The sequence below is a fragment of the Peromyscus californicus genome, unplaced genomic scaffold (assembly GCF_007827085.1).
Source record: "Peromyscus californicus insignis strain IS unplaced genomic scaffold, ASM782708v3 Scaffold_7__1_contigs__length_154581171, whole genome shotgun sequence".
Lineage (NCBI taxonomy): Eukaryota > Metazoa > Chordata > Mammalia > Rodentia > Cricetidae > Peromyscus > Peromyscus californicus.
In genome coordinates, this window is record NW_026294595.1 from 79954354 (window position 1) to 79968173 (window position 13820).

The 13820-nt window shown below is 42.8% G+C and overlaps 1 protein-coding gene across 2 annotated transcripts in view; it reads left to right on the forward strand.

Moving 5' to 3' along the window:
• The first annotated feature begins 12830 nt into the window (after window positions 1–12830).
• Window positions 12831–13820, forward strand: part of Ccdc73 (coiled-coil domain containing 73) — a 126567-nt gene continuing 125577 nt past the window's right edge. For both annotated transcript variants that reach the window (XM_052723917.1, XM_052723918.1), the window contains exon 1: window positions 12831–12950. The gene's annotated coding sequence lies outside the window, so the exon portion shown is untranslated. The remainder of the gene's footprint in view (window positions 12951–13820) is intronic.

The window sequence follows — 13820 nt, forward strand, 5'->3', positions numbered from 1 at the left end:
ACACTTGTGTGGCTACACCTGGCTTTTTATCCCACCCATGCTGGGATCTGAAAGGTCCTCATGGCCACACAGTAAGTACTCAGCCACTGAGCCGTATTTCTAACTTGCAATTTTAATTGTGACAACTATCTTAAAATCCAGCCTTTTCTGTTTTCAAATTGTTTTGTTTTTTTTTTTTTTTTTTTTTTTTTTTTTTTTTTTTTTTTTTTTTTTTTTTTTTTTTTGGTTTTTCGAGACAGGGTTTCTCTGTGTAGCTTTGCGCCTCTCCTGGAACTCACTTGGTAGCCCAGGCTGGCCTCGAACTCACAGAGATCCGCCTGGCTCTGCCTCCCGAGTGCTGGGATTAAAGGCGTGCGCCACCACCGCCCGGCGTTGTTTTGTTTTTTAATGAATGCTTATTCTGTTGACAGGAATTCAATTTATTCCTGGGTCTTACTGAGAAAAGAACCAGAAACTTTCTAAATATTTCTCACATGTTTGTAGAGAGTTTATTTTAGAGAGTGTGATTCCTCTGAACATCTAGGTTTTTGTGAACAAGCTAATGCTGCTAGTTTTTCTGTTTCTTTCTGTTTTGAGGCAGGAGCTCACAGTGTTGTTCAGGCTTGCCTTGAATCTGCGTCCTTTTCCTGTCTCAGCCTCCTGAGTGTTGAGATTGCAGGATCAAGACAACACACCAAAAATCTTCAAGGTTTGTATTCCAACTTCGTCATCACAGCCATACCCATGGCCCCATGGCTGTGGCTCTTTTTTTTCCCCACACCCTGTCTTAGTCACTGTTCTATTGCTGTGAAGAGATGCCATGACTAAGGCAATTTGTAGAAGAAAAATTTATTTGGGGATCACTGTTTCAGTGGGTGAGTCTGTGACCATTAAGGTCAGGGAGAGTGGCAGCAGGCAGGCCTGGTGCTGGAGGAGTAGCTGAGAGCGCATATCTTGATCCATAAGCACGAGGCAGAAGGAGACTAACTGGGAGAGCTATGTGGCAGCTTGCTCTGAAGCAAGATTGGGGTTTCTGCAAAGGAAAAGCACATTATCTCATTAAGGGAATAATTATTTCTCCTGTTCTCTAGTATGGCTTAAAATGAATCAGCCTTCCTAAAGGGTGGTCTCTTGGCCAGGTGATTGACAGGCCCAACCAGATGAACTCTTCAGGGAGGAGACAACAGTATGCAATGTTCTAATCTCTGGGGCAGATCAGAATGTCATGTCTCCACCTAAGGCCTGAGGTAGATTCCATTCTGTTGACCAATAGGAAGTAACTTTCCTTTTATAAGCCCCAACAGCCCTGATGACCTCAATGCCCTATAAGGCTACTGTAACATTTTTCTCTTAAGAATGGAGATCCTAAGATCACTTGGGAGATAGGTCGAAAACGGGGAATCGATATAATACATTTCCATCATGAAAAGCCAGTGGTATAAAACCAATGTTGTTTACCAGATGAGATTAGTGTCTGGACTGGAGTTTCAATTCCACCCTTATAGATAGTCTCCAGGTAGGAGGACTCATTTAGGAGGAGGTAAGAAATTCCCGACCAGAGAACTGAGAACATTTCCTGCTTTTGGCCAAAGACTGCTCCTAAACTGCCTAGCCAATTTCTGTCTCCTGTCCTCATCATTTTCTCATCCTGGAATTTCAGAATGTTTTCATATGTTAGCCTCAAACTCCATTTGTAGCTCTGGATGACCTTAACTCCCGATTGTCCTGCTTCCACCTCCTAAGTGTGAGGATTGTAGGCAGACACCATTATGCCTGTTTTTATGAAGTGTTGGGAATTGAACTCAAGGCTTGTTCATACTAGACAAGAACTTTGCCTCTGAGTTGCATCTTCAACCTGAGAAATTTTTCTTTTAAAAATATTTTATTTTTATTTTACATTGTGTGTGTGTGTGTGTGTGTGTGTGTGTGTGTGTGTGTGTGTGTGTGTGTTTGTGCATGTGAGTGCAGCTTCCTGCAGAGGCCAGAAGAGGGCATCAGAGCCCCTGGAGCTTGAGTTACATGTTGTGGAACATTACTTTAACCATGTAAAGGTGTATTACTTTTGTTTGTGCTGCATTTGTTTAACTCTGTAAAGATGTGTTGCATTTGTTTCACCTTGCCTGCCTAAGGCACCTGATTGGTCTAATAAAAAGCTGAATGACCAATAGCTAGGCAGAAGAGGGATAGGCGGGGCTGGTGGGCAGAGGAGGAATCTAGGCTCGGGAAAAGAAGAGTGGGAAGAGAGGATGAGGGAGAAAGAGAAAGAGATGCCTAGGGCCGGCCATGCAGCTGCCAGACAGACAGACACGGAGTAGGGCATACAGAATGAAAGAAAAGTTAAGGGCCCCGAGGCAAAACATAGATGAAGAGAAACAGGTTAATTTAAGTTATAAGAGCTAGTGGGACAAGCATAAGATAAGGCCGAGCATTCATAACTAATAATAAATCTCCATATAATGATTTGGGAGATGGTTGGTGGCCCAAAGAAAAAGGCTTCTTTTTTTTTTTTTGATTTTTCGAGACAGGGTTTCTCTGTGTAGTTTTGTGCCTTTCCTGGAACTCACTTGGTAGTCCAGGCTGGCCTCGAACTCATAGAGATCCTCCTGGCTCTGCCTCCCGAGTGCTGGGATTAAAGGCGTGCGCCACCACCGCCCGGCGAAAAAAGCTTTTATAGTTACAGGTAGTTGTGAGCTGACCAACAGGGGTGTTGGGGACCAAACTAAAGTCCTGTGTAGGACATGCTCTTAATGGCTGAGTCATCTCTTCAGCTCCATGGAGACTTTCTTTGCATATCATTGTTTATCAACAGGTTAGTACCAGAATTGAGTGGTGGCTTTTTAGAATTTTGCCTCTCTGGATCCCCCATGGTAGACTTACCAAATGAGAATTCCCAACCCTACTGTCTTTCTTCCTCATGGGCTCTGATTGTCCTGTCCATGAACTCCAGAAAATTCACTTACTTTTCAGACTTTATGGGCTATTCTGTGATTTGGACTTTGGGAAGGTAACTATTTTGGAAAAGTCTACTTAGAAGACTAGACTTTTTTTTTTTTTTTTTTTAACATAATCCTGTTTTTCCCCTATGTTAACAAACTGATAAGAATCAAAACATTATTTTAAGAGGTCTTGGTTTGATAGAAACAGCTACAATTAGAAATGGAAATGAGCTTGCATTTTAAAAGTTGTTCCGATCTCCTGCTCATAGTGTAGATAATATACGTAGTCATCAGGAAATTTCTATAGGGCAAAATGATTTAAACAATATTTATTATGGTAGGTCTAATTGGTTTACTATTTCATACTAAGGAAGTGAGTCTTAGGTGTAATGTGAATCTTAAAAGGTCTTATTTAAAAAAAAACAAACAAACCTGGAGCCAGGTCTTGGGGTGAAGCTGAAAGATCAGAGAAGAACAAGCCACAGCTAACCTCACCTGGCCAACTTTTCAGCCCATCCTGTTCCCTCTGACTGGAAGCCTCTGTGTCCTCATCCGAATGAATCTCAGCTGAACTGCTGCCCAAAAGCCTAAAAGCTTAACCAGGCCAAAAGCTTCTAGTTTCTGGTCTTCATGCCTTATATACCTTTCTGCTTCCTGCCATCAGTTCCTGGGATTAAAGGCATGAGTCACCATGCCTAGCTGTTTCCAGTGTGGCCTTGAACTCACAGAGGTGTGTGTGCCACCATTTTCTGGCCTCTATATCTAGTGGCTGTTCTGTTCTCTGACCCCAGATAAGTTTATTAGGGTGCACAATATTTTGGGGAACACAATATCACCACACTTAGGTCCTGAGGGGGCATAAATGAACATACATTTGGAATTAATTGAGCTTATTTGACTTTGGGAAGAGTGAATTCCTTCTGGTTCTAAAACCTTCGATGTCATAGTTGATGCAGACCTTGAGCCTGACACTGGTCAGGTCCAGTGACTCTGACAGATTGGCACTTGGTGGCACAGGGGACAACCCAGGAGCAGGAGGACAGTGTATGAAGATGGGAAATTAGATGAGAATCGATACCATGGTTTTTCTCATGTGTTCTAGGTCTTGCTTGCTGTGTCCTGGAGTGGAGCTGTTAACTTACTCTCCATGGATGTTTTAAATTATTATTACTATTATTGTCTGGATATGTGCGTGATACGTTCTGTGTGTTTGTGTGTGTGCCACAGTGTGCATGAGGGGGTCAGAGGCCAACTCTGTGGAGTTGGTTCTCTCTTTCCATCTTTACGTGTCTTCTGGGGATTGAATTTAGGTGTCCAGGCTAGAGTAATAGCAAGTGCCTTTACCCCAGAGCCAAGATCTTGCTGGTCCCCGTTGGATGTTTTAAGCAACATTCCATTCAGCTAGAATTTGAATTGGCATGCTAGACAATTCAGGTGTAAAGACTTTTCTTGGTAAACGACCTCAGCTTGGCTTTATGTTTATGTGTCTTGCTTAAGTTAGACCCACACTTTGGATATGGTTTCTTACACTTGATTTGACCTTTCGAACCCTGTGAACAAAGGAGCCCAACAAATATTCTGGGTACTTTATAGCCGTCTAAGTTTTAAGAGCTCTTTCATCCTTTTCCTTCTCATGTGGAGTTCCTATTAATGTCACAGAGATTTACTGTGATTGAAAGAAGAGAGTCTGTGTCCTTGGAAAGTTGGTGAGCAATGCTTAGGCATAAAAATGGCACTGCATGTTTATGAACATCATATAGAAGTTCAAATTGTTTGAAGACAGACAAATAAGATGTTGGGGGTATATCTAGTTAAGTGACTGAACAGAATTGGAAGGGCAAGTAAATTAATTATCTGGGTAGCTGCCTCATTGTTCACTGTAAGGCTGAGACTCACGCCTCAGGCTGAGGAAGGGAATTACCTTTCTTTTGCTCAAAAGGATCTGTATGGGGTTGGAGAGATGGCTCAGTGGTTAAGAGCACTGGCTGCTCTTCTTGAGGATCTGGGCTTGACTCCTAGCACCCACATGTCAGCCCACAACCACCTATAACTCTAGTCCCAAGAGAACTAACACCTTCCTCTGGCCTTCCTGGGCACCAGATGTGCTTGTGGTACACATACATCCACGTAGGCGAAACACCCATACACATAATGTATTTGTGTTACTGTGCCATTGACTCCAATGATAAAACTGCCTTTTTTTCTGGGTAATCGTGTTCTTTGCTGCTTTGCTGTCTATCCACTTTTCTCTTCAGCAGCTAGAGTAATGGGGAAAAAGCATCCCAATCAGGTGCTTTATCTACATTATATAGCTAGTATTCAAGGAAGAAGGGGGTATCAGCTGGACAGAGATGAACTTTTATTGTGTAATTTAGCCTAAGTATAGGCTCTTTTTAATCTCAAAGCAAGTATGTAGTAAGAAATGAATATCCCTACTCCATTCATCAAAGGTATGCAGACAGGGCTTAAGTAAACCTGTGTTTTGGAGGGTGTGGTTGGTGGTTTTTTTTTTTTTTTTTTTTTTTTTCTAGAGAGCGTTTCTCTGTGTAGCTTTGTGTCTTTCCTGGAACTCACTCTGTAGTCCAGGCTGGCCTCGAACTCACAGAGATCCTCCTGGCTCTGCCTCCTGAGTGCTGGGATTAAAGGTGTGCACCACCACTGCCCGGCTTGGTGATCATTTTTTAAAAATTATTTTATTATTTTAAAGTGTGTGTGTGTGTGTGTGTGTGTGTGTGTGTGTGTGTGTGTGTGTGTGTGTGTGTACTTGAACATCAGTGCCAATGGAGGTCAGAGGATTTGAAAGTCCCGGAACTGGAGTTGCAGGCAGTTGTGAGCCACTTGATGTGCAAGCTGGGAACTGACCTTGGGTCCTCTGCAAGAGCAATGCATGCTCTTAGTTGCTGAGCCATCTCACCAGCCCTATTTTTTTTTTTCTTTTTGGAGACAGAGTCTTGTTGTATAGCACAGACTGCTCTCAAACTCATGATCCTCTTGCCTCAGCTTCCTGAGATTACAGGCAGGAGTCACCATGTTCACCATGGAGGTGGATCCCGATGAACCCCAGACAAGCATGGCCAGTGCAGTTGCTCAGATCTATATATGAATGAGTTTGAGTTAATGAGCTGTGACGGGATGTCTGCTGGGGGCTTTCTGGGAAAGGCTTTTCTCTCTTCTAAGTAGTCACTAGATTACAGTAAGGGCTTCTCTTCATCTTTGTATTATATACGTGGATATATAACCCGATCTTCAGACCTGAGAGCTCTCTAAGTAGTCACTAGATTACAGTAAGGTCTTCGCTTCATCTTTGTGTTATGTACCTGGACGTACGACCTGATCTTCAGACCTGAGAGCTCTCGTGCTAGCCATTTTGAGATGGTGCCCACCTCAGAGGGCAAAACAAAGTGGATCATTGAGAAGATCCAGCAACAACATCTGGAGTCCACTGCCTGCCTCCCCATGCTCTGAAACAATGTATTTCCTAATTGATTAACTCAACTTGAGTGGAATTTTTCTGATATCTGTAGTAAAAAAACATTCTGATAGTAATTAAAAATTTCATCCCAAAAGTGTTCACTTAAAAAAAAATCCATCTCATTAAACGACAACTGCATCTGCCCATCTTAGAACCCATTATTTCACTTTCCATTACTTACTTTATCCAAATCTATGAGGAAGACCTGTAAATTGGAAGAGATGACTGCAAGAGAGATCTATCCTATCACTGTAAGGTTTTCTGGTCAATTGGGAGAATGATGTTGTTACTAGTAAGGAAGTCAGAATGAGGCTTTAACTCAGAGTGCCAAGAAGGTACATTTTATAAAATTATCAAGTTACTCTTCTATATCTTTATTAATTTTTCATTAAATTTTATTTATTTATTGTGTGTGTATGTGTATGTGTGCACACATGAGTGTGTGTGTGTGTGTGTGTGTGTGTGTGTGTGTGTGTGTACATGCAACACGAAGGAGTTGGTTCCCTCCTTTTACCATGTGGGTCCCTGGGATAAACTCACGTTGTCAGTCCTGGTGGCTAGCATCTTTACCCAGTGAGTCATCTTGCTGGCCCTTCATTAAGTTTTGATTTAGAAGTTCAAACAAACAGAACACTAACAAAGATGTTAGGGGGGAAAAAAGCCAAAGTCTGAGGAGGGATGAAGAGGAAAAAAGTAATATGAAGAAAATTGTCATTGTCACTGTTCACTTACCATGAAGAGACACTACGACCAAGGCAACTCTTCTGAGAGAAAGCATTCAACTAGGGTTTGGCTTATAATTTCAGAGGCTTGGTTCATTATCGCCATGGCAGAAAGCATGGTGGCAGGCAGACATGGTGCTGGAGGAGTGACTGAGGGCTACATCGTGATCCACGAGCAGAGGGAAGGAGGGAGGGAGGTAAGAGGTAAGGGAGGTAAGGGAGGGAGGGAGGGAGGGAGGGGGGAGAGAGAAGAGAGAGAGAGAGAGAGAGAGAGAGAGAGAGAGAGAGAGAGAGAGAGAGAGAGAGAGCAGTGAGCCTGAGCCTAGCATGAGCATTTGAAACCTCAGAGCCCACCCCCAGTGACACACACAACAGGGTCATACCTACTCCAACAAGGCCTATCTCCTAATCCCTTCAAACAGTTCCACTCCCTGGTAACTAAGCACTCAAATATATAAGCCTATGGTGGCCATTCTTATCCAAACCACCACATTTTGACATTCTTAAAACTTAAAAGAGATTCAAAAATTTTAGTCTGGCAGCAGTGGTGCATGCCTTTAATCCCAACACTCAGGAGGCAGAGGCAGACAGATCTTTGTGAGTTTGAGGCCAGCCTGGTCTACAGAACTAGTTCCTGGACAGCCAGGGATTATGTGTATGTTCATGTATCTGTATGTGCACAGAAGTGCAGGTGTTTGAGGAGGCCAGAGGCATGTTGGGGTTTCAGGTGGTAGTGAGCCACCTGATTTGGGTGCTTTACCTGCTGAAACATCTCTCCAGCCCCACTTTTAATTTTTTTCATGTGTTTTGTATATATATGTAAATAAAATCAATAACCATAAATTCAGAGTAGAACTTCTTCCATATATAGCACATAATTTAGATGATGTTTTCTAATAGATTCCTCCATTTTAAATTCTATAGGTGATTGATACATTGTACGCATCAGAGGGAAAAGCCAACAAATCCAGTGATTTTTAGAGAAATTTCAGCCCCAGTTGTTGTTAAAGGTTGTGAGTTATAAGTAACTTTTACTTCAGTTATTTATCTATACATATTTATTGGATGTGCGTTATGTGTCAAGTACTGGGCTGAGGTTATAGGCACACTGTAACTAAGATTCAATGTCTGATTGCCAGGCTTGGTGGTATGTGAATATAGTTGCAGCAATTTGGGGGGCTGAGGTGAGATGATTAATTGGGTCTATGCATCAGTCTTATTATTAACAACATAGCAAGGACCACCTCTCCCAAGAAAATAATAAAAAAGGAAAAAGAGGGGAAAAAAAGAAAAAAAATTGAACTTTGTTTACAAGCATAGACACAAATAACTATAATGAAGGGTGTTACAGTTGTGTAACTGTGACAAGCATCAGTACATGTTTTCACTGCCATGTGTAGGTAGGCTGTAGAAACCTGTTCATTTGCTTTGTATAGATATTATCTCTTGTTATTCTCTTAGGGAGTCATTGTGTTTATTCACAACACATTTTAGCTATGTAGGATGTGAAAGCTGTGATGTGAGAAAGACTAGTTTGGGAGACATGTAAATATGATCACTCCCTTTATTACATCAAATAAAAGCAACATTCTTTCACCCTTTGAGAATTACAGTTGGAACTAGATTAAGACCGTGTGAGGCTTTAATCTATACCAAGTGCAAAAGTAATATTACATTATAACCAAGATTCACTATGTATTTGTAGAAAAATCTATAGATTTTGTAGTCAGGAAAGGTCTTAATTGCACATATGTAAGGCTACATTAAGTTGATTGATTAGGTAAACCAGGACAGGAAACTAGGAGTGGAGAAGGAGCATTCAAAAGATGAAGAACTCCTATCAGCTGGACATGGCTTTAGGTGGAGTTAAAATAGTTTGTATTTCTTAGCTGGGCACAGTGGCTTATGCCTTTAGTTCCAATACTCAGGAGAAAAAGGGAGGTGGATCTCTGTGAGATCAAGGCCAGCCTGTTTTATGTAATGAGTTCCACATCAGCCAGGACTCATAGTGAGACTCTGTCTTGAAGTTTTTTATCATTTGTGTGTGTGTGTGTGTGTGTGTGTGTGTGTGTGTGTGTGTGTGTGTGTATGGTGTGTACACATGTGTGGAGGTCAGAACAGCTTTTTGGAGTAAGTTATCTCTTCCACGTTTAGATAGTGGATTGAACTCAGGTCAACACTTTGTAGCAAGTGCCTTTACCTGCTGAGCCAACTCACCAAACCCTCAGATTCTTTTTATGAAATAAGGTCTTCCTATAAAGACCAGGAAAGACTTAACGTGTGGTCCTTCCAATTCAGTCTTCTCAGTGCTTGGATTGTGTGGATATGCCTGATGAGGCTTTAATCTGGATGGCTCTGTGGATACCTAAAATATATTCCTGCCCTGACTTCTTTTAATGATGAACAATGATGTGGAAGTGTAAGCCAAATAAACCCTTTTCCCCCCAGCTTGCTTTTGGTCATGGTGTTTCATGACAGCAATAGCAACCCTAAGACAAAAGGGTTGTGTCCTTGGAATTGGAGTTATGGATGGTTGTGAGCCACCATGTGAGTGCTAGAATTGAACCCTGGTCCTCTGGAAGAGTAATAAGTGCTCTTCACCACTGAGTTATCTTTGCAGCCCTGAATTATTTTCTTGGAGCTGCAGCTGGCCTCTCAACCTTGATAGTTTTATGAGACACAAATAAAAATAAAGCAGAAAACTATCAGAGCAACGACAGGAAGCTTCCTTGTTGCTATCACCAGCTAACATCAAGCTATTAAAGTATTCTTTGCAGCAGGAATAATTATACTTATTTATCAGTTCTGAGTGACTGAGAAATACAGTTTATTCCATGTTATAACCTGTTTAGTTTGATTTGTGACACCTTGAGAAGCTGTAAGGATAGTTGTTTTCTGTGTTCTCTCATTGGATGTATGTAGCTAGAGTTTTCCTGCCTGCCCACAGTCAGGACAAATCTTTGTCACCCGCCAGTCCCACAGCTGCTCAGATCCAACCAAGTAAACACAGAGACTTATATTGCTTACAGACTGTATGGCCGTGGCAGGCTTCTTGCTAACTGTTCTTATAGCTTAAATTAATCCATTTCTATTAATCTATACCTTGCCACGTGGCTTGTGGCTTACCGGCATCTTCACATGCTGTTTCTCATCATGGCGGCTGGCAGTGTCTCTTTGACTCTGTCTTCCACTTCCCAGCTTTATTCTCCTCCTTGTCCCGCCTATACTTCCTGCCTAGCCACTGACCAATCAGTGATTTATTTATTGACCAATCAGAGCAACACATTTGCCATACAGAACATCCCACAGCAGATGTAAAAGGAAAAAAATTCAATTTCAATTATAACTTGAAAATTTAAAGCATGAGGAGCAGGAAGATAGGTCACAACACCCAGGCCTGGTCTGCGTGGTGTCCTGGGAATAACCTGGAGAAACATGCACAGAAGCTATTAGAAGAGGTGGCTAACAGCTAAACATTTCTAGAATTGATAGCCATATAAAGCAGAACTTTACAAGCAGGAGAGAAAATTCAGTTTATCCCAGAGAAATGGTCTCAGTTGGGGGTGTTGTCGGGCTACCAGAGAAGGAGCCAACCCCAGACACCAACAGGGAGCCACAAGTAAAGATAGACAAGCTCATAGGCTGCAGTGATGTCTCAGCATTTAAGAGCATGGGCTGCTTGCTCTGCCATGGGATCCAAGTTCAGCTCCCAGTACCCTCACTGGGTGACTTAAATCACTGTAACTCCAGCTCCAGGTTGTTGTTTTTTGTTTTTGCGTGTTATGAGTATTTTGACTTACATGTCTTTTGGTGGACCATATGCATGTCTGACACCCACTGAGGCCAGAAGAGTTGAGTCCCCTGGGATTGGAGGAATTAACAATTTTGAGCTGCCATGTGGGTGCTGGGAATTGAACTCTGGTCCTCTGCAAGAGCAACAAGTGCTCTTAGCCACTGAGCCAACTCTCCAGCCTCAAGATTTGCTTTTATTTTTAAATACGTGTGTGTACGAGTGCAGGTGCTTGAGAAGGCCAGAAGCATGGGCCCTCCCTGGTACTGAAGCTGCAGCTGGTTGTGAGCCGCCCGATGGGGATGCTGGGAATTGAACTCAGGCCTTCTTAACCACCGAGTCATTTCTCCAACTCCTAAATATGTTTGTATTGATAGCATGGTTAGGCATTGAAGGTCAGAGACCATGTCGTTCAGATTCTGGTAGCATGGACAAACCCTGTAGGCCTGGAACATCCTATATTAATACACTGAATGCGTTCCCAATAGTGCACCATATTGTTAGGTGTCCAGACTCAGTGCTTAGGGCTCCCTCACAGGCCTGAGCACGGCAGACATGGGGCCAGAAGGCCTTGTCCTCATCCCTTTCCTCTCCCTCGCTAAACGGTTGGATTTCATTCCTAAAGCTAGCCCCCAGGCTCTATTCCCTTATTTGGCCACTTCCTTATGCCCGACTAAAACTCCGAGGTCCAGCAATCAAAATTCATTACTTGGCTACGCTAACTCACATGTCCAGTTAGTCCTTACCAACTCATCCTAGCACAGACTTTCACACTTTTCTCCTTAGAAACCACTCCTGCAGAAACGTCTGTTACTGTCCCTCCGATCCAGAGGACACTGACCCCACCCCCCCTTGTCACTCCAGGTAATACATCTTTGTGCTGAGAATTTGGTGTCTGGGTATGTTTTGTGCTGCCTCTGAGGCCCCTTCAGCTGCTGTCATCAGCATGATTAAAACTTCTTTTTGTTAAAAACAAAACAAAACAAAACAAAACTCGGTCTTTGTCTCTTTCTCCCCTTCTTTTTGCCACTCCCACCCCCACCGTAGACCCCTCAGTTTCTTAGCAGGTGACTTTACCTGTAGAGCCATCTTGTCCCTACATTTCCTTTCTATTTAATACTTCACACACACATACACACACACACACACACACACACACACACACACACACACACACACACACACAGTCAGCATTGTCTTCTGGAATGGAAAACACATTCATGCAATTCAAACACCCCAAACCACGAGGTATTAAATGGAAAGGCACACCCTCTTTCCACTCTCAGGCTTTTCATGGTTACCAATAAGTGCCACCCCTCCCCCGCTTCTGTTTTGTTGTTTCGAGACAGGGTTTCTCTGTGTAGCCCTGGCTGTCCTGGAACTCGCTCTGTAGCCCAGGCTGGCCTTGAACTCACAGAGATCTGCCTGCCTCTGCCTCCCGAGTGCTGGGAGTAAAGTTGTTTTTTTTTTTTTCCCTAATCGTTCCAAAGACTGTTTAAAATGGATATAAGCAGGGCATGGTGGCACACACCTTTAATTTCAGCACTTTGGATGCAGAGGCACGTGGATCTCTGTGAGTTCCAGGCCCGCCAAGGCTCCATAGGGAGACACTGTCTCAACCCCTCACCCCACCTCCCACCCCCGCCTCCCAAAAAGAGAAAAAAAAAAAAAGATACAAAAGGCAATGGACATTTAAAGAAAAGCATAGACCAGCCTATGAATATTTTCCTAGGCGCTTGTATATATTAAAAAAAAAAAAAAAAGTTCAATACAGTTCGTCCCAAGTCCTTAGAGATGCCCACTCTCCTCAATGTGGCTCGAAAACCGGAAGCGCCTTTGGGTAGGAAAAGATGAACCGGAAGTGCTGAGTGCTGACCGGCAGCCCACGGTCTCCGCTGAGGTAAGTGGCCCGCGTGGTTGCCGTTGGGCCGTTTAGGAAGCGACGCTAACGTTTTCACCCAGGGTTCTTAGCGGGGTTGCCCTGGACCTCGGGCGTCCGCCACGTCCTCGCGCTGACTCCCCCGGTGGTCGTCACCCTCGAGTCCTGTCAGGTGTGTCTAGACTCTTCCGCCACGAGCCGCCACCCGCGGGTCTGCTGGTCGGCCATGCGACTCGCGTGCTTCATGATAGAAAATGTGCCGTGCGTTTTAGGGTGTTTGCTTTTGTTTTGAACCCATTTTTACGTTGTGACGTCAACGTTATAATGCTGGGCATTCTTGTGAAAAGTTTTAAAGACGTCGTCGTCGGCTGCGCAAAGTTTTGTCACATTTCAATAACTCGGTGAATTGGTGGCTATCACTTTCCGGAATAGTCCAAGCATAGGGCAGAAATTCTAACGCTTTAAATCATGGAAGTGTGTAAATGTCCAAGGAAAATTTTAGATTTTTTTTTCTTTGTTCTTCTGGTAATTTTCTTCTGTTAAATTTTTAGCCAAGCTCTTGATTTGTAGTGCAGGCTGACATCCAACTCTTTATCCTCCTGCCTTAGCCCCAGAATGCAGGGATTTGACAATATTATTTATTCTTTAGGTGTGCTTTTTACAGACAGATTTAAATGGAAATTTTCTGGAAATAAAATTACTGTCTTCTTAATCCCTATGATGCTGAATTGAATTATGGGTTTAAATTATTCATACACTATCTTGCTCTTCTACCTCACGTTGAGTTTTAGAAAAAAGTGAGTGTGAACTGTCAAAAGAATTTATGGGAACCTGTATAATTGCTACTTTTCATGTAGACTGTGTGGAATCCATTGCGAATCATCCATTTAGAAGAGGAATTTGCTGATATTTGATTATTTTCTCTTTTGCCTTAGTTGTGACAAATGTCTATGACTATCTTTGTACCTTAAAAAGCAAACAACAACTACAATAACAACAAGAAATCATGAGCCTCAAAATCAGCAAACACTGTGTGGTAGAA